We start from the raw sequence: 22,209 nt of genomic DNA on the forward strand, positions 1-22,209 counted from the left end.
GTTGGAAAATGTCCCTTGTCATGACACGTTGGATGCTGCGTCTCTGATAGTACTGCAGCATGCTTCTGTTCCTTGGAGTCATTACCAGCTCCTGCATCCCCCTTCCCCCTCCAGTCCTGGTAATTCTTTCCGTATGGACGGGAGAAGTAGCCAAGTTTGAGAGGCCGCCTTCTTGGGCGATTGCTGAAATCAACCCCACGTGCCTAACTGATCTGGCAGGTTGCTCCACACGTGCTTGAGAGGGCTGGAATTATTTTGAGTTTCAGGTTTTAAAAATAGCAGGCAATTCTCTTTGAGAATTTGCTATTCTTGAACACTCTGGGGACAATCGAGGAGGGTCAGATTTCGTGTCTGTCATTTTAGAGTACCCTCCCAGGGTAGAAGACTTCATTTTTGTGAGTGTTTGCCTAACACGTTGGTTTTGGTTGCAATTGTGTGTGCTGTGTCAGTGGCGTGTCCCAAGCTGGCCTCTCTGTAAGGAGCTGTCCGGGTAAGGATGTTCCAGCTGTGGTGACTGGTAAGTGTGAGTCCTCTGGGAGGAAGTTGTGCCCTCTGGGTTAGGCAGAGAGGGTCTCACCATGTAGACTCTTAGCTTCCAATCTGCCTCCTCTCCATGCAGCCATTTTCACATGTTGTAAAGCATGTGCAAGATGGTCTATTCTCCAAGGGTCCGTTGGAGATAAAAGTGTCATTATTTACTGCAGCACAAAGCCACTAGAGATGCATGGCTTTGGGGCACACCTTGGAGGATGACAGAATGCCCTCAGCTTGCACTTCTGAGGACCAAGGGGGAACAGAAGGGAAGAAGAGAACTCTCTCCAAAGGGAGGGGACCCCGGGCAGAGACACCTTTGTCCAGAGTGAAAGACCTTTCTTCTCAGGCCCGACAAAAGGTGAAAAGATGATTTTGTTTTGCCCATTGCCTGAGTATTTTGACTGTGGACGTTGCTGAGTGTCAGAAAGTATTCAAAATAACTTAGGTACCCAGATTTTACACTCTCAACACGAATCCTTTCATGTATATTAAATCTCGCCCCCACGTGCCATCTGAGCCTTATTGTCATGTTGGTAATATCTAACTGAGTGGTTCTTTGGGGAAGGAATGCACGCGTGGAGTTAGGTGCAGTAAATGGTAGCCATTGTTTATTAAGCATTGTGAGTTAAATTACAGGTGTGTATTGCAACTGATAACCCTTACATTCAGGGGACAGTGGTAGATTGGGTCCTGTTGATTGACTGATGGATTTTGTTTTTATGCTAGGCTTTATTGATGTATGATTTATACCTGGTGAAATGTACCCACTTAAGGGCAGAATTTGATGTGTTTTGAAAAACCCAGCCAGTCACATAGCATCACAATTGTGATATAGACTAATTCTATTAACCCTCTGCCCCCAATTCTCCCTTGTCCCTTTGTAGTCAGCCTGTCCCCCCTTCCTAGCCCCACTGATCTGATTTCTGTCCACTATTTTGCATTTTCTGAAAAATCTCAAATAAAATCAATCATGCAGGAAGAAGTTTTTGTATCTGGCTTCTTTCACTTCACATAAAGCTTTTGAGGTTCCTCTGTGTTGTAGCATGCATGGGAACTGTTCTTTTTTACGACTCACCAGTATTCCCTCATACAGCTATATTTACTATTGCTTGTTTGCTCACTCATCAAGGTAGGACACTAGAAAGTTTCTAAGTTTTGGTGATTATGAATAGGGTCATTAAACACATTTACAATCATGTCTTTGTGTGGACATGCAGGTTTTTTTTCTTGTATATATATGTAGCAGTATGAATGCTACATTGTGTGTAAGTGTGTGTTCAGTTGTACAAAAATACTGCCAGACTATTTTTCAATGTGGTTCTGCCATTTTCCACTCTTAGCAGCTATGCAAATACGAGTATCCCAACTGCCTGGCACCCTTGCCAGCACTTGGCACTGTCAACTATTTTCCTCCTACATTTCTTCATTTAATAGTCACGTAGTAATAATTCACTGTGGTTTTAATTTGTGTTTCTAGTTGTTAAAGATGGTGAACATTTTTTCCTGTGTTTATTTCCTTATTTATCTGTCCTTAAGTGGTGTATATGTATACATTTGGAGGGTCAGTTTCCTCCTGCATCTACTTTGCAATCACGTTATGGATGTATGGATGTATTTATTTGCAGGATCACAATGAAATAATTCAAGTGAAAGTTTCTTTTCTTCTTCTTCTTTTTTTATACAAGCGTGCGGTACATAGCTGCTTCTGTTTCTTTTAAATGCACAGTTATTGGCTGAAGAGTGACCTCAGAGTCACTCTTTGAACATCTGACAAACCATGAAGATGGGAGAATTAACTACCAGGAATAAAGATCCTCACAAGGAAGGCAGGAAGATGTGATGCTCACACGTGGAGACAAACAGCTGGAGAATGTTCCAGAGAGCTGAGCAAGGTTGCCTTGCCAAAAAGCTCAGCTCTCGTCCCATGGATGACAGGAGGTCATTGCGAACGTGAAGATGAAACTGTCCCCATTAGGTCTGAGTTCCAGAAACACAAACCAGGCAGCAATCCTGTGACTTAGCTTGTTTTATACATATGTCCATGCGTTGCCATGAATGTGGGCGACATCCTATTAGGTAAAGAATGCTATGATCTCAAAACCGGAAGAACACGGAAGGGTTGACTATAGAAGTAAACTATTGCGCCAGTGTAGCCACCTTCTGGAGGTGACAGCAGGATCCTCTGAGCAGGCATCTTTGACAGGAGCATAGGCAAGAGCCAGACGTCCTACCACCTGTCCTGGAAACTCGATCTGATTACTTTTACTTGCTCACCTGTTGTCATGTTGTATTGGCGGAGGGTAATATATTATGTTCATTTTACTTGCTTCTTACAATCTTAACTGTCAATACCCCCATGAGTGTATAAATCCATTCTAGTTGTCAGCAGACTACTCAAAAACATGTGGCTTAAAAACAGGAATCCTCAGTATAACCTAGCATGTTGGTTGGACACAGATTCACAGAGCATTGATTGGAGGCTTTGGATAGACACATCAGGGAGCAAAACTCACACAATTCCTCCTGGATCTGTGGGCTAGGAGAGACACTGCACATTCTGTACTGGTAAGTAAATTGTACCATCTGTTAGACAGTCGTGAGCACTACCATGGACAAGCTCTTTAAAACCTACTAGGTGTTTCCATGTGGCTTGGGTAGATCTGTGATCCTTGTTCATCTTATGGCATGTGATTCTGTGGCCAGGGTTATTTCTTCCACAGTGGAGATGTGGCCCTTATGGAAGGGGACACAGAGCTATGAAGCTTGGAGTCAGGGCAAAGAAGAGCCAGAGGGCTCAGGAGCCTATCTGCATTAAATCTGGGAGGCAGATGCACTGGTGGCATTCAGGGTAGACCCCCACTATTTCTCTTCTGATCCCAGGAGAATATGCACTGAAAAGTCTTGGCAGGGCAGGGTCCTGGAAGATGAAATAAAAACTTTCCAGTGCAAATACAGAGTGTGATGGAAGTGTGACTGCTGTGGTAGGGAGCCCAGATGCATACTGTTTGTAAGAGGAGAGCTGAGTGGCCCCGGCAGAGCAGAGGCATACACTGCTTTCTGTTTTGTTCCTTTCATTTTAATGCCACCTACAAATGAGCATTTCTTGACAGATTATAGGCAGAGTTCTTAAAACTTAATTTTGCAGTTCAAAATATTATTTTGACTTTTTTTCTCTGTAATGAAACATGCCTAGTGTTCTTCCAGGGACCAAACTCCGTTTTGAGTGTGGTTGATGAGAGAGAGAGAGAGAGAGAGAGAGAGAGAGAGAGAGAGAGAGAGAGAGATGGTGTACATTATGACTTGGGTTGAGAAAGACTGCCCCCCGCCCCCCCCAGCTCCCACCAAAACACGAACTTCTAGAATGTAAGACAGGCTGTGTTGGGCAATACAATTTTCAGCTGACACACGTAACATGTTAACAGAATTTCCTTTCCCCACAAGTGGAATGGAATCTTGTAATGCCACAAGAGCCTTCAGACATTTCTTGCTTTCAGAGTTTGGGTTACAACTCTTTTTCCTCTCAGAGATAATGATTTCATTAGGATGAAGATTTGCTAAATATAATAGGTTTCTTTGCTCCACTACAGTGTTTGACAGCAGGTAATTGGGCCTTTAGTTAATTAGCTGGGGCCGATAGCATATGTGCTAGAGTCACACACGGGTATTTCCCCTCTTATTTTATCACGTGCACATAGTTGGAAAGATATTTTAGGAGCATTCTAGTCATTCAAGTCTACCATACAAGAGAAAAAAGTCAATCCCATTAGTTTCAGGGTGTTTAGTGTAGAAGGAAGAAAATAGAATTTTCTGGGGAAACAAGGGCATCTGTGAAGGCTCTGTTCCTCTCCAAATATAAGTTTCTTTCTCCATTCCTGGGTTTGGTTTGTTGTCATTTTTTGGTCTTTTGTCAGCTTCTCTTGATTGTCCCAGAATACACAGGGACCTCTTGTCAAGCAGTAGTGAGCTCTTCAGCAATGCAGGAAAATGTAGACTGGATATTTGGTGTATGTGATGCCCTTGACACAGAACCTGGCAAGCCTCCAACTGCAAGACATGTGCCTGACCACAGGTCCCAGCTACTGTGCTCTGGGAGCCATTGCTGTATTGGCGCCGAGATCACGCTTGTCACGGACTCATCCCAACCAGTACCTGACTATGGCTGACATGGTTTGCCAGCTCCCCTAGGATCTCACCAAACCTACCTTTCTTGGTACAGCAGCAGAGAACGCTTCTTCTCAACCCTCCCTCCCTCTCTCCACCACTTGGGGCAGACCTCCATTGCATTGTTTTCAGGCAGGTATGTCCCCTAAAACAATCCTTATTTGCTCAATTCCATTTGGGCACCTGCTTCTTACAGGACCAGGACTCGCTCAATATGCTGGCCATTGACCCACTGCCTTTTCCTATAGGAGATAGGACTTCTTTTGTAGTTGTCTCTTTGGTGTTCAGAGACTGGCACCAGCCCACACAGCAGCGTGTTTGCATGGATGTCCCTATTTTGCCTGATTCCTGCTGGCCTTCCTGAGGGTTCTCTTGACCTTCTGTCTTGACAGGTTCTCTTTTTTACCTTGGGTATGTTGACAGAACATCCACCAGGCTTTGCTGCTGTCCTGCTCATGACTCTTCTGTAGACCTCTCCACTAACTCGTGTGTCTTCCGTGGTTGTGGATCCCGCCACACTTTTCTCACTTTTCCAAGTGATCTCAGCCATACCCAGAGCTTCTCCTTCTACCAGTACTCTCAAGTCCTTTTCAAAGTCATTTGCATAGGGGATACCACTACCTTGTCATCCCACAGTAGGCCTCTCAAACTCAGTATGTCTTACCCTCAAACTCTAAATCTATCCTCCTTCATCCCAAGCCACCATTTATACAGCTGATGGAACCACCGTCTTAGCAGTGTCTCAAGTAAGAAAGCTATGAGTTAGTTGCACTTAAACTCTATCCCTCTGGACTCTCCACCATCCCCTACTCATCCCCTACTCATCCAATAACCACTTTTCTCTAAGCCCTGTTGATCTCTTTGTAGCATTTTTTGAATTCTACAAAAGGTGTTTGGAATGTATGGATCAATGGAATAAAATTGAGAGTCTCGATATAAACCATCACGTTTAAGGTCAATTGATTTTTTTTTTCAACAAAGGAGTCAGGACAATTCAGTGGGGGGAGAAGGACAATCTTTTCAAAAGATGGTGCTGGGACAAATCAATATTCATACGCCAAAGTTTGAGGTTGGATCCCCATCTCATACCATATTGATAGTTAACTCAAAGTGGATCAAAGCTCTAAATGTAAAGACTGATAGGAGAAGAGGTTTAGAAGATGCTAATGATGTCTTCATTTGGAATCTAGAAAGAAGACTGTTGAAGCAAGTAAAGGAGAATAGTAGCGGCTTAATGAATGGTTAATTGGCCCGGGGAAGCTGCTACCTGCTTCTGGCACACGGTGGGGGTAGGAGGTTTTCTCCATGAGTGAGAGACCCTTGCTGGAATATCTGCCCACCTTAGGGGTGAAGACGTTGCTGCTGTTGTAATCTTGGGGTTGGAGCCCAGGGCCTCACCCATGCTAGGCAAGTGCTGTACCACCGAGCTACGCCCCAGCCCTATGTTAACCTTTCTTTATGCTCTTACTCATCATTTGATGAGCACAAACTGTGTTCTGCCATTTCTATCTTTTAGTGTATTGAGTCAGTTAAATTCTTTCCTAATAACTTTGTGTGATTAGGTTACTCACACAGGGCCAATAATCCTAAAAACCAGGGGTCAGCAAATTTTTCCATAAAGACTTAGAGGATAAATGAATATAAATATTCATTTGGCTTTGCTGGCTGTGTGGTCTCTGTTGCCACTGCTCAACTCTGTAGCTGCAACTTGAGGCTGCTATGGAAAAGACACATAAATGGCCATGGGTTCCAATAAAATCTTATATAAAAAACAGGTACTTGGCCAGATGTGGCCCAGGGGTAGGAGTTTTCCAGCCCTTGGTGGTTGTGAAAAACAATGTAAAATGTCAGTTAAAAGCCAGAGTTTTGGAATCAGGTTTGCATTCCCATTTTCCTTTACTTACTGTGTGATCTCATGCAGGGCATTAACGTCTCTGTGTCTTAGTTTGCTTATCTTTTAATACAAGGACCACCACAATGACTCAAGTTTTTAAAATTTTATTTTACTTTTTATTAGCATACATTGATTTTATGAGGGGGTTTATAGTAATAATTCCATATGTGTTCATCCCCTCCATTACATTCACTAATACTCCCTCTTTTTCAAGCAGTGTTTTCTGGGTTTCATTTCACTGTCTACTTCAATCCTCTTCACCCCTCAGTATCCTTGCCTTTCCTCCTCCCCCACTGCTTCTTGCCCATGTAGTCACCTTTACACTTATGTGTTATTGTTACTATCATCATCGTTTTAGGTCAAGAGTCCACAAATGACTGAACACGTGATATCTGGTTTTTTGAGCTTTGCTTATCTCACTCGACATGATGATCTCCAGTCCCATCCATTTTCCTGCAAATGACATAATTTCATTTTTTATGACTGAATATGTATACATATATATTTATCATATTTTCTTTATCCATTCGCTGGTTTTCTGGCCCTTTGGTTAATTCCATGGTTTGGCTATAGTGAACAGAGCTGCAATAAACATGGGCGTGCATGTTGATTGATATCCCTTTGGATATATGTGCAAAAGTAGTATGGCAGGGCCATAGGTAAGTCTGTCTTTAGTTTTTTGAGGAGCTTCCATACTGATTTCCAGAGTGGTTGCATGCATGCATGTGATTCCTTTCTCCCTGCATTCTTACCAGCATTTGCTGTTGTGTGTTTACTGGATGGCTGCCATTCTGACTGGGGTGAGATGGAAGCTTAGTGTGGTTTTGACGTGCATTTCCTTTATGGCTAAGGGTGTTGAACATTTCTTCATGTGTTTATTAGCCATCTGTACTTCTTCTGAGAGCCATTCAATTCGTTTGCCCATTCATCAATTAGATTATTTGTTCTTTTGCTGTTTAATTTTTTGAGCTCTTTGTATATTCTGCTTATCAATCTTTTAAGCATTGATTTGCTGGTGAAGATTTCCTCCCATTTTGTATGTTGTCTTTTGATTCTGGTAATTGTTTCCTTTGATGGGCAGAAACTTTTAAATTTGATGCAATCCCATTTGCTCTTGTTTTATTTCCTGGGCAACTGGAGTCCTATTTAGAAAATAATTACCTATGCTGCATCTTTCAGTGTATTCTCTATGATTTCCTGTGGTAGTTTCAAAGTTTCAGATTTTACATTAAGATCTGTGATTCATTTGGAGCTGATTTTTGTGCAGGGTGAGTGGTAGGGGTCTAGTTTCAGTCTTCCCAGCACCATTTGGTGAAGAGACTGTCTCTTCTCCAATGTATGCTTTTGCCTCTTTTGTCAAAAGTCAAATGGCTGTAGCTGTGTGGGTTTATTTCTGGGGCATCTATTTGGTTCCATTAGTCTTCATGTCTGTTTTTGCCAGAGGCATGCTGGTTTTGTTAATAGGGCTTTGTGGTATAATTTGAGGTCTGGTATTGTGATACCTCCGGATTATTTGCTATTTGAGGTCTTTTGTCTTCCCAATGAATGTTAGTATTGATTTTTCTATTTCTGCAATGAATGATATTGAGTTTTGATGGACATTGCATTGAATCTGTGGATTGTTTTTGGTAGTATGTTCATTTTTACAATATTAATTCTGCCAATCCATGAACACCGTCTTCTGATATCTTCTTTAATTTCCTTCTTCAACGTTTCATAGTTTTTCACTGTAGAGGTCTCTCACCTCTTTCATTAAGTTTATACCTAGTTTTTTGTTTTTTTTTTTTGAGGCTGTTGTGAATGGAATTGTTTTCCTGATTTCTTTCTCAGCCATTGTTGGGAGATAAATGTTGCTTTTTATATCCTGCTACTTTGCCCAAAGTATGATCAGATCTAGGAGGTTTTTTTAGTGAAATATTTAGGGTTTTTTAAGTATGGGATCATACCATCTGTGAACAGGAATGATTCAACTTCTTCCTTTGAATCTCTTATTTCTTTCTCTTACCTTATATCTCTGGCTAGGAATTCCAGTGCTATATTGAATAAGAGTGCAGACAGTGGACACTCTTGCCTCATTCCTGAGACAAAATAATTCAACAATATTAAAATTTATTAATAAGTATTCAAAACAATTTCAGTTTTTCCCATTTAGTGTGATGTTGACTATAGGATTGTCACACGTAGCTTTTTTTTATATCGAGGTGGAATATGATCTTTTAAATGCATTGTTAAATTTGATTTGCAATCATTTTATTGAGAATTTTTACATTTATCTTCAAAGAGATTAGTCTATAATTCTCTATTTTTGTTGTGTCCTTGTCCAGTTTTGGTATGTGTGTGATATTGGCTTCATAGTATGAGTTTGGTACCATTCCTTTTCTTTTTATTTCATGGAATAGTTTGAAGAGCATTGGTGTTAGTTTTTCTTAACGGTCTGATAGAATTTGCCAGTGAATATATCAGGTTCTGGGCTCTTCTTTGTTAAGAGACTTTATTACTGCTTCAATCTCATTACTTGTTATAGATCTGTTTAAGTGGTTGATATTCTCTTGGTTCATCTAGAAATTTATCCATTTCTTCTAGACTTTCCAGTTTATTAGAATATAAGTTTTCAAAGTAGTCCCTCATGACCCTCTGGATTTCCTTGGCATTCATTATGTTTCCTTTTTCATATCTAATCTTATTAATTTGGGTATTTTCCATCCTTCTTTTGGTCAGTTTGGCTAAGTGTCTAAAGATTATTTATCTTTTCAAAGAACTAACTTTTTGTTTCATTTATTCCTTGTATTGTCTTTTTAGTCTCCATTTCATTGATTTCTGCCCTAGTCTTTATTATTTATTTCAGCCTGCTAATTTAGGGTTTAGCTTATCCTTGTTTATCTAGAAGCTTGAAGTAAATATTAGGCTATTTGTGTGAGATCTCTTTCTCTCTCATAGCTGCAAATTTTCCTATTAGCACTGCTTTTGTTGTATCCCAAAAGTTCTGGTAAATTGTGTTTTCATTTTCATTAGATTCAAGGAACTTTTTGGTTTTCCCTCTTACTTCTTCAGTGCCCCACTGGTCATTCAACAATGTATTGTTCATTTTCCATGTATTTGAATATTTTCTGTAGTTTCTTTTGCTATTGAATGTTATTTTTATTCCATTATTGTCTGATAGAATACAGGAATTATTTCAAACTTCTTATATTTGTTAAGAATTGTTCTATGTTCTAAAATATGATCTATTTTGGAGAAAGTTCTGTGGGCTGCTGAGAAGAATGTGTATTGTGCAGTTGCTGAGTGAAATATTCTATAAATGTCTGTTAAGTCCATTTGGTTTATAGTGTTGATTAATTCTGAAGATTCTTTGTTGATGTTTGGTCTGGATGACCAGTCTATTGATGAGAGTGGGGTACTGAAGTATCTTCATATTATTGTGTTGGGGTCTGTGTTTGTAAGTCCAATAGTGTTTGTTCAATGAAATTGGGTATACCAATGTTTGGTGCATATATGTTATTATCTCTTTTGATGGATTGTTCCCTTTATTAATACGAATATATAATATATATAATATATAATTAATATATAATTATAATTATTTTTTTGGGGGTTTTCATTTAAAAATTTTTTTTATTGTTTTATTATTCATATGTGCATACAAGGCTTGGGTCATTTCTCCCCCCTGCCCCCACGCCCTCCCTTACCACCCACTCCACCCCCTCCTTCTCCCCCCAACCCCCTCAATACCCGGCAGAAACTATTTTGCCCTTATCTCTAATTTTGTTGAAGAGACAGTATAAGCAATAATTAATATATAATTATGAAGTGACCATCTTTGTCTTTTCTGACTAATTTTGGTTTGAAGTTTTATTTGTCTGACATGAGTATAGCTATTCTTGCCTGTTTTGGGGGTCCATTTTCTTGGAAACTTTTTCCATCCTTTCACCCTATGCCTATGTTTGTCTGTGAGTGAGATATGTTTCTTTTATGCAACAAGTGGTTAGGTCTTGCTTTTTAATTTAACTCACCATTCTATGTCTTTGGAGTGGGAAATTGAGGCCATTAACAAATTCAGTGTTAATATTGAAAAGTGTGTAGTATTTCCTATCATTTTGCTGTTTTTGTGACTGGAAAGTCATTGTCTCACTAATCCCTACAGTGGGGTTAACCTTGTAGGAGATGTGAGATTACCTTACAGCTAGAATTGTTGGTCTGTTGTCCAGGCCATTTATTTTACCTTGCAATGGAGTCTTCCTCTCCCCTTCCTGGGAAGCTGGGACAGGCTTGGAATTCCTTCCTGCATTTTTATCTGTTGACTCAGTTTCTCTATGGTTTTCGGCCTTCCTGCTACCTCTTTGGTGGTTGGAATCTAGTTTCTCCTGTGTTACCAGATCTTCTCAGTTAAAAGTAGGATGTTTCTAATCTGCCATCTTGCTCTGCTCCTTTCACCAAATTTTATAAGGATTAAGAATCATAATATATGTGAAACATTTATCTTGGTTTCTGGCACATTGTAAGTGATCATAAATGTCAGGAAATAATTATGTTCAATTATTTAAAACTTTACATTTAGATATAAAATTTGAAAGCTCATTTCCTTAATTTTTAGCCTCAAATTGTTCTTGGAACTTGTCTTTGGTTCCCCAGGCAGACAGATAGACAGGCAAATACATACCACAACCTGCCCGCTATCACAGGGAGGGATGCATTTTTGAATAAAGCAATCAATGAATGATGCAAGTTGGAAGTCAGTTGCTCATAGCAGAATTAAAGCTGATGCACATAACTCTGAATCCAGTGCCACTTAAGAAAATCCAGCCTATGAGAAATGCATTGTTGAGTCTACTATTCTTGTTTTCCTCTGCTGTGTAAGCCAGACCTCCAGACTACTATCGCTGAGTATCTGTGTTTGAAGGAAATGTGAGAAATTCTCTTCTCAGAATTGTATGAGAAAGTTTGGTTTTGTTGTTATTTCTTTGCTTGTTTGTTGTGTTTTTCCTTCTTAAGTTGTTTGCCCTTCTGCAGAGAACTTGGAACAGCTGCCTCCTTAGCCTCCTGATTGTGTCTCTTTCTTTTTTCTTTTCTTTTTATAATTATTTTGGCCATATCACCATGCCTTGGTACCAGGGGTTTGAACTCAGGGCCTCATGCTTGCTAGGCAGGTGCTCTATCACTTGTGTGTCTCTTTTTTTAATCCAGAATCAATTGTCTGCAGTTGCCACTGTACAAGGCTTTACCAGCCTTAACCACTAACACTTCTCCAAGTGCCAAAAACCATGTGCATGTCCTTCTGTGATACCATGGGGACAATTACCAAAAAGAAGTGTAAATCGCATTCACAGTCTTTCAGAGCTGTGCACTCAGTCAAGTAACATTATTGGGCAGCATTTTGTGTTCAGTGTAATTGTCTTCTCTTTTCTGAGTATTCCTAAGGCCTATGCTTTACCAGGTTTTAAAAAACAAACATGTACTTTTGTGGAAGCTACTAAAGTGCCTTGGGAAATGGGAACATTTTAATAAAAAAAATTATTTTTAGATAAAAAAATCCTTGTTTACCAAGAAAAGTATTTTTTAATAATTCTCTAGATCTTTTGCACACTTTACAGTTTATTGTTTCCCCACCATAGCAGGAGGTACAGTTGGATCCTCCCTGATGCAAGATGGTAACGTAGCTAGGGGTACTGAAATATGAAATGCAACTCAAATCTCTAAGCTATTTCTCTCATTTTGAAGGTTCAAAAATAATCACTAGTTAAAAAAAGCAACCCAAAATGAAGAACGCATGATGTTTGAGCAATGAAATTCCATAGCTAAGTCTATGGACTCTTTGCTTCCAGGCTGGGGGTGTAGCTCAGTGGTAGACCACTTGCCCAGCATATTCAAGGCCCTGGGTTTGATTCCCAGCACAACAAAAGAAAGAAAAAAGTCAAATAAGAAGAAATCACACAGACATATAAACTTTGCCTCCAAAAGTATCACAGGATAAAAATTTCCAATTTTTTTTCAGGTATATGTTGGAAATGTGATTTTTGGTGTTAGTATAAATAGAAGCACTTTCTTTCTGCTACTTACAAATTTAATTCTCATACTTGCAGAAAAAACATTCACACTTGCAAGCTTTTCTTAAAACTGGTTGTTCGTTCCTTGGCATACATCCATTTCACTTGTATTTAAGAAAAACAATTTATTTCAAAGATATAGTGAACAAAACAGGAAGTGCATAAAGCTAGTAGGGAGAACTATTTGAGAATGAACCACCTTGTAGGAACTGGGTCCTTGTGTTGGCTAGAAGCAGCTCTGTGTCTCATGGAGTAAGTTGCTGGACTAGCCGTCCATCAAAAGCCTCATTTTATTTGGTAGCCATCCATAGGGAAGTGCTTGTAAAGGAATATTTGATCAAATTGAAATCTGAAGTGCAATATCCTAATGGTTACTGAGGAGTTTTGCTTATAAGTGACTTCAGGGCTGAGGACATGGCTCAGTGGCAAAGCGCTTGCCTGGCATGCTCCAGGCCCTGAGGTCCAACCCCAGCATGGCAAGAGAACACCAAAACCAAACCAACAAACCCAAAACAAGGACAAAAAAGCGTCTTCAAAAGTGAATGAAGCAGCCAGATCCAGGTAGTAAGCCAGGTGGGCACCACTTTACACCTGAGGGGGTGATCTGAGAGCCTCAGTGGGAATCAAAGGTGCAGGGTAAGTGTGAGCACGGGATCCAGTTAGCAGTGTACTGCTGGCCTAAGCATGGCTCAAAGTCAATTCTTTTATTCTACCTGTCTGGAGCCCAAGGTGGTCAGGAGCTTGGGAAACAGGCTGGTGGCAGGTTTGTTCCTGTGACTTACTGAGCAGTGCATTCACATCACTAATAATGCATCGTTTTATTTCCCCTCTTCTGCCTAGTGTCCTCTGCAACCCCTGTGTGCGATGAGGAGAAGCTGCAGCTTGTTTTGTCACCTTTGAGGAAGTTCCAGACAACGTCTACTTCCTTTCTCTCCTCTTGGGTTGTGGTTGCCATCACAGTCAAAACAAAAGTGCTAAAAGTTGAAAGAGAAGCTGAGCTCCTATGCACTCTTCAGACTAAAATCTTCCTCCAAAAATCTTCCTGATCTTTCCATTCTCCCAGGCTCCCCTAGGCCCCCTACCGCGAGCTCTGCATGTTTCCCATACAACACCATCACGGGATGGTGGAGATTTTTTTTTTTATTCATATGTGCATACAATGCTTGGGTCATTTCCCCTCCCCCCTCCCTCTCCCCCTCCCCCCTCGCTACCAGGCAGAAACTATTTTACCCATATCCTAATTTTGTTGAAGAGAGCGTATAAGCAATAATAGGAAGGAACAAGGGTTTTTGCTAGTTGAGATAAGGATAGCTATACAGAGAGTTGACTCACATTAATTTCCTGTGCGTGTGTGTTACCTTCTAAGTTAATTCTTTTTGATCTAACCTTTTCTCTAGTTCCTGGTCCCCTTCTCCTATTGGCCTCAGTTGCTTTAAAGTATCTGCTTTAGTTTCTCTGCGTTGAGGGCAACAAACGCTATCTAGTTTTTTGGGTGTCTTACCTATCCTCACACCTCCCTTGTGTGCTCTCGCTTTATCATGTGCTCAAAGTCCAATCCCCTTGTTGTGTTTGCCCTTGATCTAATGTCCACATATGAGGGAGAACATACGATTTTTTGGTCTTTTGGGCCAGGCTAACCTCACTCAGAATGATCTTCTCCAGTTCCATCCATTTACTTGTGAATGATAACATTTTGTTCTTCTTCATGGCTGCATAAAATTCCATTGTGTATAGATACCACATTTTCTTAATCCATTCGTCAGTAGTGGGGCATCTTGGCTGTTTCCATAACTTGGCTACTGTGAATAGTGCCGCAGTAAACATGGGTGTGCAGGTGCCTCTGAAGTAACCTGAGTCACATTCTTTTGGGTATATCCCCAAGAGTGGGATTGCTGGATCATATGGTAGATCAATGTTTAGCTTTTTAAGAAGCCTCCAAATTTTTTTCCAGAGTGGTTGTACTAGTTTACATTCCCACCAACAGCGTAAGAGGGTTCCTTTTTCCCTGCATCCTCGCCAACACCTGTTGTTGGTGGTATTGCTGATGATGGCTATTCTAACAGGGGTGAGGTGGAATCTTAGTGTGGTTTTAATTTACATTTCCTTTATTGCTAGAGATGGTGAGCATTTTTTCATGTGGTTTTTGGCCATTTGAATTTCTTCTTTTGAGAAACTTCTGTTTAGTTCACTTGCCCATTTCTTTATTGGTTCATTAGTTTTGGGAGAATTTAGTTTTTTAAGTTCCCTATATATTCTGGTTATCAGTCCTTTGTCTGATGTGTACTTGGCAAATATTTTCTCCCACTCTGTGGGTGTTCTCTTCAGTTTAGAGACTATTTCTTGTGTTGAGCAGAAGCTTTTTAGTTTTATGAAGTCCCATTTATCTATGCTATCTCTGAGTTGCTGAGCTGCTGGGGTTCCATTGAGAAAGCCTTTGCCTATACAAAGTATTTCCAACTCTTTCTTGTACCAACTTTAGAGTTTGGGGTCTGATATTAAGATCCTTGATCCATTTTGAGTTAATATGGTATAGGGTGATAAAAATGAGTTTTTTTCTTGCTCCTGTTGCTACTGACCTAACTGGCAGCGACTGGAGATGCAGAAAGGACAAATGATAGAAGACAGACATGCAGAAAGCTGGGGCCAGGTGTGCTGGGCGCTTGGATGCAGACACACAACTGCCTCGTTGCTTCTTTTCTCTAATAACTCTTCTTTTACGTGGCTTCTTTTCTTCTCTAGTCTTTAAGGCCTTACTTCTGCACTATTCCTCTTTAAAACCGTGCTTCTTTCCTATTCTTTAAAGTTTCTTTCCTTAGACTCGCTCTGTCCACACTTTCTTTAGCTTTCTTAAAGTCTAGGTGCTCAGACTTGCACTGTCCCGTGTTTCCGCTAATTTCTAGCATAACAGCAGCAGCAGCATTATTCTCCAATCAGTCCCCCATCCAAAAACCTCCCATCCTCCTTCAGCGAGACTTTTATATCCAGTGGTAAACAAGGAGGTGGAGCAACAGTTATTGGGGAGGGGTGTGACACTGTAACAAGAGAAACCTGAGATCTTACTTCGCTGAATGTAAACAACTTAGGAAAAGCAGCTGTGCTGCATTTTGCCTTCCCCCCTTCTATGGCTGGGGCCATGCCAAACTCAGTGTGTAGATAATTGAGCACAACTGTGCTTATGTCCGTTCTCATAGGCTTCTCGTAATCCGTTCCCCACAGGATGGGCCATTCGTGAGCACTTTGCAGGCACATTCTGTGCTTCCTGCTTTGGGAATAAAGTGAGAACCTGGTGCATTTCTAAATGCTCAATTGCAGAGCAGTTGAGAGTTTTAAACACTATTTGGTTTCTAATTATTGTCTTAAAAGAGAAAATTCATGCACAGCTATTACACAGTGCCAAACACCTATATGCCTTTCGCTAGTTTCTATGTTATTTGGGGTCACTCAGCTGAAGCAAAGGAAAACCCAAGGACAAATGAAGAAGGATGATTTTGTCTTGCCCATGAAGATGAGGTCACAATGGGTATGGCGAGACAGTGGTCCTATGACAGTATCAAAGCTCCACCTGACATAGTAGGATGCCTTTGTCCTCATGCTTACATGGCCACCCTTTAGCTTCTCTAAAAGCCCCATCTGTCTATGATATTCACCTACTTCTCATTGGCCCAGAACTGGAGTTGTGGATGGAGTGGGATCCACCAAGTCACCTGGTCAGCTAGAGTCCGCTGTTCTACCTCTGCTCTGCACAGCTTCCAAAGGACAGTACATGTGTTGATGGTCCTGTTGGTGGTCCACAGGAGTGGCAGTCACAAGCCATCCCGAGTGTCTTGCTCCTTATTACTCTACTGCATTCCCCCCTCCCCTGTTTCTGTCTTTTATTCTGGGTCTACATCTAAGTAGCTGGTCAACAGATAGAATCAAAATGTTCCAAGAATGTTTGTATGCATTAATATCTTATATTCTGTATTGTGCAATTAACTATTAGGTCAATTTCTCTGGGCACTGGTGGCTCATGCCTGTAATCCTAGCTACTCCAGAGGCAGAGATCAGGAGGATCGCAGTTTGAGGCCAGCTGGGGCAAGTAGTTAGAGAGATACTATCTTAAAGCTACCCAACACAAGAAAAGGCTGGTGGAGTTGCTCAAGTGGTAGAGCACCTGCCCAACAAATGTGAGGCCCTCAGTTCAAACTCTCTGTCTCTCTCTCTCTAGTCGATGTATATTTGCAGCCCAGTTTAAAAAAATATTCGCTGATCTCAGTAGCTCTTGGATTTGATGAGTTTTCATTGTGCAAGACTATGCGTCTTCTTCTTTTCAGTACTGGGGATTGAACCCAGGGCCTAGAACTTGCTAGGCAAGCTATTTACCACTTAAGCCACACACCCAGCCTATTCTTTGGCTTCAATTTTGTTTTTGAGATAAAGTCTTGCTAAACTTGTCTAGGCTGGCCTCAAACTCAAAAACCTCCTGCTTCTAATTCCTGAGTAGCTGAGATTAGAGGCATATACCACCATTGCCCAGAGTTGTGCATGGCTCTTGATTAGGGGTAGAAGGGAAGTTCTAGCTCTGAATAACCATGAAGCAAACAAGTTTTCTTCATAGAGATATTTTATTATGTATGTGAACAGAGCTAATGAGCAATTAGTTTTCATATCATGAAGACTACATATATAGATATATGTGTGTGATATTATACATGTGTATCATGCACACATACTATATATGATAATTACATATATATGTAATTCTGAAAATTTTGCAAGAGAACATACCTAATTGCTTACTCTAACTTCAATTAAAGCAACAGTCTTGAAAAATTGAAATCACCAGGAAGAAATCGTTTATGGAATTAAATACTGACAACTTATTTTTAGAATGAACACCTTTCACTTTCACTAGGAAAAAAATGACTATGTATTTGAGATGTGAGATAAAATTAGCAAATGGAGGAGAGGAGCAATGAAGAGAGGGTGGGTAGGAATTTATTTTCCTTTCGGGTTCCAGGAGTCACTGTCACCAAAACTAAAACTTGGCCTTCATCAAGAGAAAACAAGGTTTCCTGCCAGCTAGCTTTTATTACTCTCTATGGCACCAGTTTTGGCTTGCAGACAGTAGCTTTCTGCAATGAAGATTCATAAATGGTTCTTCATACTTGACGCAAATGTAAAGGCTGTCAATTCCTGAGCCTGCATATTTTGCAAAAATATCATGCCCCAGCATCTTCATTCTAGTTTGGAACGAATTCAGGAAAATGTCCTTGGCTCCAAAATAGCTTTGACTAAGGGTTGGATGCTCTGGGAAGCTGGGCTTTGTTCCAGTCACGGTGCCCTTCACCACTTCCAGGTAAGGATGGAGATGTTCAGGCATCCGTGCCTTAAAAGGACTGGCCCTCTAAATAAGCAGAGATGCTACATTTTCCGGCTACCCAACCTGGGGCCTTGTTTGTGTACAAAAGCTGCCTGCTCTGAAAGTCACATCAAGAAGTCAAATGTGAGAGGCCTCAGCCGACTCAAACCTCTTTGCCAAGCTTTACCAGCCCCGTGCAACTCCTGTTTCCGGTCTTCCTGAGTTTCGGGAACCTGTGCACTCCACAGGGAGGCTGGCATCTCATGGGCTTTTGCAAGTTTCTCTGTAACCCTGCTCAAGAACTTTATCTGAGACTTGCGCTGATGGTATTCGTGTGTACATCCAGTGTTGATATGCAGCATCCCATGGTCGGCAAGATCCCAAATGATGTGACCACTGACCACCTCTCATGGACTGCCCACTCCTTTCCTCACTGTCAGCAAGCAGCCTGCCTTTTTGTTCCTCAGGCCTGGCACTCAGTCCAGTCTCCCAGTCTGCACTTGCTGTGGCCTTTCCCCTTTCCCCAGATACTCGTTTAGTTCTTCATTTTCCTGTGAGGCTGTCCTGATCTCTCCAGCTCTTCATATCACTTGACTTCCTGCAATATACTTCTTTGTTTATGTATATCTTCATCTTCTCCATTGCAAAAAAAGCTTGAAGCTGGGCATAGTGGTACATGCCTGTAATCCCAGCTACTCTGCCTGTAATCCCAGCTACTCAGAGGGCCACTGGTAGGAGGATGATGGTCCAAGGAGAGGCAAAAATGCTAGACCCTATCTGAAAAATAACTAAAGCAAAAAAGGACTTGGGGGCGTGGCTCAAGTAGTAGTGCATGCCTGGCAAGTACAAGGCCCTGAGTTCAAACCCCATACTGCCAAAAAACAAAATAAAACAAAAAAACCAACCAACCAAAAAAAAAAAAAAAACCCCAACCAAACAAAAACAACAAGAAAACACAGTTTTGATGGGAGCGGGCATTTTGTGGTTTTGTTTGTTTTGAACTAAGGGCCTAGGACCTGGCATATATTGCTTAAATAAATATTTTTATGTGGATTAATGAATAAATCCATGGATATGTTCTTAAGTATCACGTGTCGTACTTATTATTTAGGTGTCTTGCTCTTTGAGAAGATAACTGAGCAGTTGTTCAGTAGAATGCCCCAGTGTGGGCTCCCAGGCATTTCGTCATTACTTTACTGTAGGCTATGCGTTGTTAGCAAGAATGCCACAGAACTGACAGAGTCCTTCTCAGTGCATAGTCTCAAGGGGCACATAATGTCAGTATGTTTCATTCTTGGCAGCTTTAGCCTTGATCATTGTGTCTGCCGGGACTCTGGTCTGTAAAGTTACTATGTTTCCTTTGAAATTAAAACCCATCTTGTGGGAAGATACACTGTCAGTTTGTAAATATCCTATTTCTTATCATACTTCCTTTTTTTTTTGGCAGTACTGGTATTTGAACTCAGGGCCTTACGCTTGCTAGGCAGGCGCTCTATCACTTGAGCCACTCCTTCATTATAACACGCATAGATGGCTCCTCCCAGAGCAGTTATTGCTCTGGAATATGCATATGGTGACATTCTAGTTCTGTCATTCCTTCTACATTTTTAAATTGAATTTTCACAATGAGGAAGAGTTCTGCCTTCTCCCCCTTTTATTTTTATTAATAAATTCACAGATATTCATTCCATGGACTATCATTTGTTACTGTCAGGTTTTTTTGTTGTTGTTATTGTTCAGATTGTCTTCAGATTGGGTCATTGGGAGCGTCTTTAACTGTCCTTTGTCATCCCCCCATCACTTTTTATCACTTCTTACTTTTTGGCTCATAACGCAGATGGAACACCTCACATTTCCCTTGTCTTAGTCCTGGATTCTTCTTTTGGATAATGGATCTAGAAACCATGAACTTGGTGTGCTCATGCTACTGGGCTGTCATTGCTTTGTTTTGTGGTACTGGGTATTGAATTCAGGGTCTCCTATTTGTTACTGAAGCAGTATACTACTTGAGTCACAGCCCCAGCCTGTTTTGCTTTTGGTTTGTTTTTCAGATAGGGTTTCACACTTTTGCTTAGGCCTCAGACCGTGATTCTCCTATCTCTGTCTTCCAAGTGTCTGGAATTACAGGCACACACCACCATCATTGCTTCTTAGTCCTCTAGAAGAGCAGTGGTATTTCCTAGTATGTATGTGAATACACACAGGCACACACACACACACACACACACACACACACATACACATATGCAGGTACACACATCCCCATCCCTGTCCCTATTTCTATGTCTACCTCTATTTCATCTGTCTGTTTATATATTAAGGACCATGAGTTTATACTGTCATAGATTCAGTCCAACAACACAGTGCTCATTCTATCCTTTTCCTGTATTTGAAACTCTGTGTTTCCTCACTGAAACACCTGTTTCCCATTGCCCTCAGCATATTTACCGACTCATTCAATTCGAGCATGCTCGTTTCCAGATGGCTAATTCTATACCACTTGAAGAACACTTCCTAACTAGAACACAGCATACAGCTGTCCCTCATTTTCAGCGGGGGATTGGTTCTAGGACCCCCTGTGGATACCAAGCTCCATGGATGCTCAAATTCCTTCTACAGAAACGTGCAGTATCAGCACAGAACCTCCAAAATCCTCCTGTTTACTTGAAATCATCTCTACATTAATTACAATATCTAATACAGTATAAATGTTATACAAATGTGTTATGTGTTTAGGGAATAATGACAAGAAAAAAGTCTGTATATTTCCTTACAGACACATTTTTTTCTGAGTATTTTCAATTCACAGTTGGTTAAATCCATGGACATGGAAAATCTACAAAAGCAGAGTTCCAAGCAGTATTAAAATATAATAAAAATACTGTTTTTCAAGGTCAGTTAAGCCAATTCCTTTCTTCTTCTGGTGTGGCTCTGTTATTCATTTGCAATATGACTTAGTGCTGCTGCCACTGTCCTGGTTGATTTTAATTCTTTGTTAATTTTCTGAGTAAGTGAAACACTAACATAGTTCTAAAATCCATAGTATATGGAAAAGCACTGACATAGGCTGCTGCATCCCACTGAGCAGACGAGCTGAGCCCAAGACTCTGCTCTTTCTATTTTCAACTCCTATTCTACTCTGGTAAGTAGAATTACCTGCTGAAGGAAATCCACGGCTCAGTGGTGATAATCTCCTACAGGCAATTTCAACTAATTAGAGGAAAAATGTCCTAATTTACAAGGGAAAAGACAGTTGTCTTGAGAATAATTAATTTCCGCTATGAAAGATGCATATATTAGTATGGTTACCTTCAAGAATTAATTACCCTGTCTTTGACTATTTATCTTTTCAGGAATGCTGCTTACTTCGAAATGTAATTAAAATATTTAGCACATAACAAATCGAAAATCATTGCTCTGCTGTGATGAAGCTAGCATGCAGGAAAGAAATACTGGTTTGTAAACATGCTGTAATTTCTCATCTTAATTCCTCTGGGCAAAGGATGTTGGATGTTTCTTCCGAGATAATAATATCAGTGGTTGTGCTCAGTTTTCTAGAGATTTGAGATTTAGCTGCCTGGTACTAACGCTATGGGTGAATGAAATGATAATAACTGATTCCTGCCCCCTCGTGTGGTTCTTTTAATCTCAGAATCTGTAGATGCTGAGGGAGCCTTGGATGGTGCTTGCACAGCTTTTGATGACTTCACAGTTGTCCCCAAGATTATGTGTCTAGGAGATGCAATAGCATGTGTCGTGTGTAACTGTTGTGTGAGTCACCATGGTGGTGTCCATAAATTCTTGTCAGCTTTTGTGTCCCACATACATCTTCTAGAACCTTCTATTCCTTATCAGGAGGTGGAGTGTATTTCCTCTCTCCTTGAATCTGAGTGGGGCTTTTTGACTACTTCCATAAGTAGAATGTGGTAGAAATGATGAAGTGTAACCTCCTAGGCTAGATCATAAAATTCAAGATTATGTCCATCTCTCCCTGAACCTTTACTCTTGGAACTCAGGCACCATGTTGTGAGGAGGACCACACCACATGAAGAGGTTATGCATCAGCTATTCAATCAATACACTAAGATGTCAACTCACAGTTAATATTGAACTCTAGGAACATGACTGAGTGAGTCTTCAGCAGATTCCAGCCTAATGGGTGCCCTAGCTAAAACTAAGAGCAACAGAAATGAATGAGCCCTGTCCAACTTGCAGATTCTGGGAGAAAAATGGGAGAT

The 22,209-nt window shown here is 40.7% G+C and overlaps 1 long non-coding RNA gene across 1 annotated transcript in view; it reads left to right on the top strand.

The window, feature by feature from the left end:
* Positions 1–291: 291 nt before the first annotated feature.
* LOC141419526 (uncharacterized) overlaps positions 292–22,209 on the top strand; it is a 35,965-nt gene continuing 14,047 nt past the window's right edge. Inside the window, exon 1 of the long non-coding RNA XR_012444176.1 lies at positions 292–517. This is a non-coding gene — a long non-coding RNA (uncharacterized lncRNA). The remainder of the gene's footprint in view (positions 518–22,209) is intronic.

Source organism: Castor canadensis, chromosome X, assembly GCF_047511655.1.
Source record: "Castor canadensis chromosome X, mCasCan1.hap1v2, whole genome shotgun sequence".
Classification (NCBI taxonomy): domain Eukaryota; kingdom Metazoa; phylum Chordata; class Mammalia; order Rodentia; family Castoridae; genus Castor; species Castor canadensis.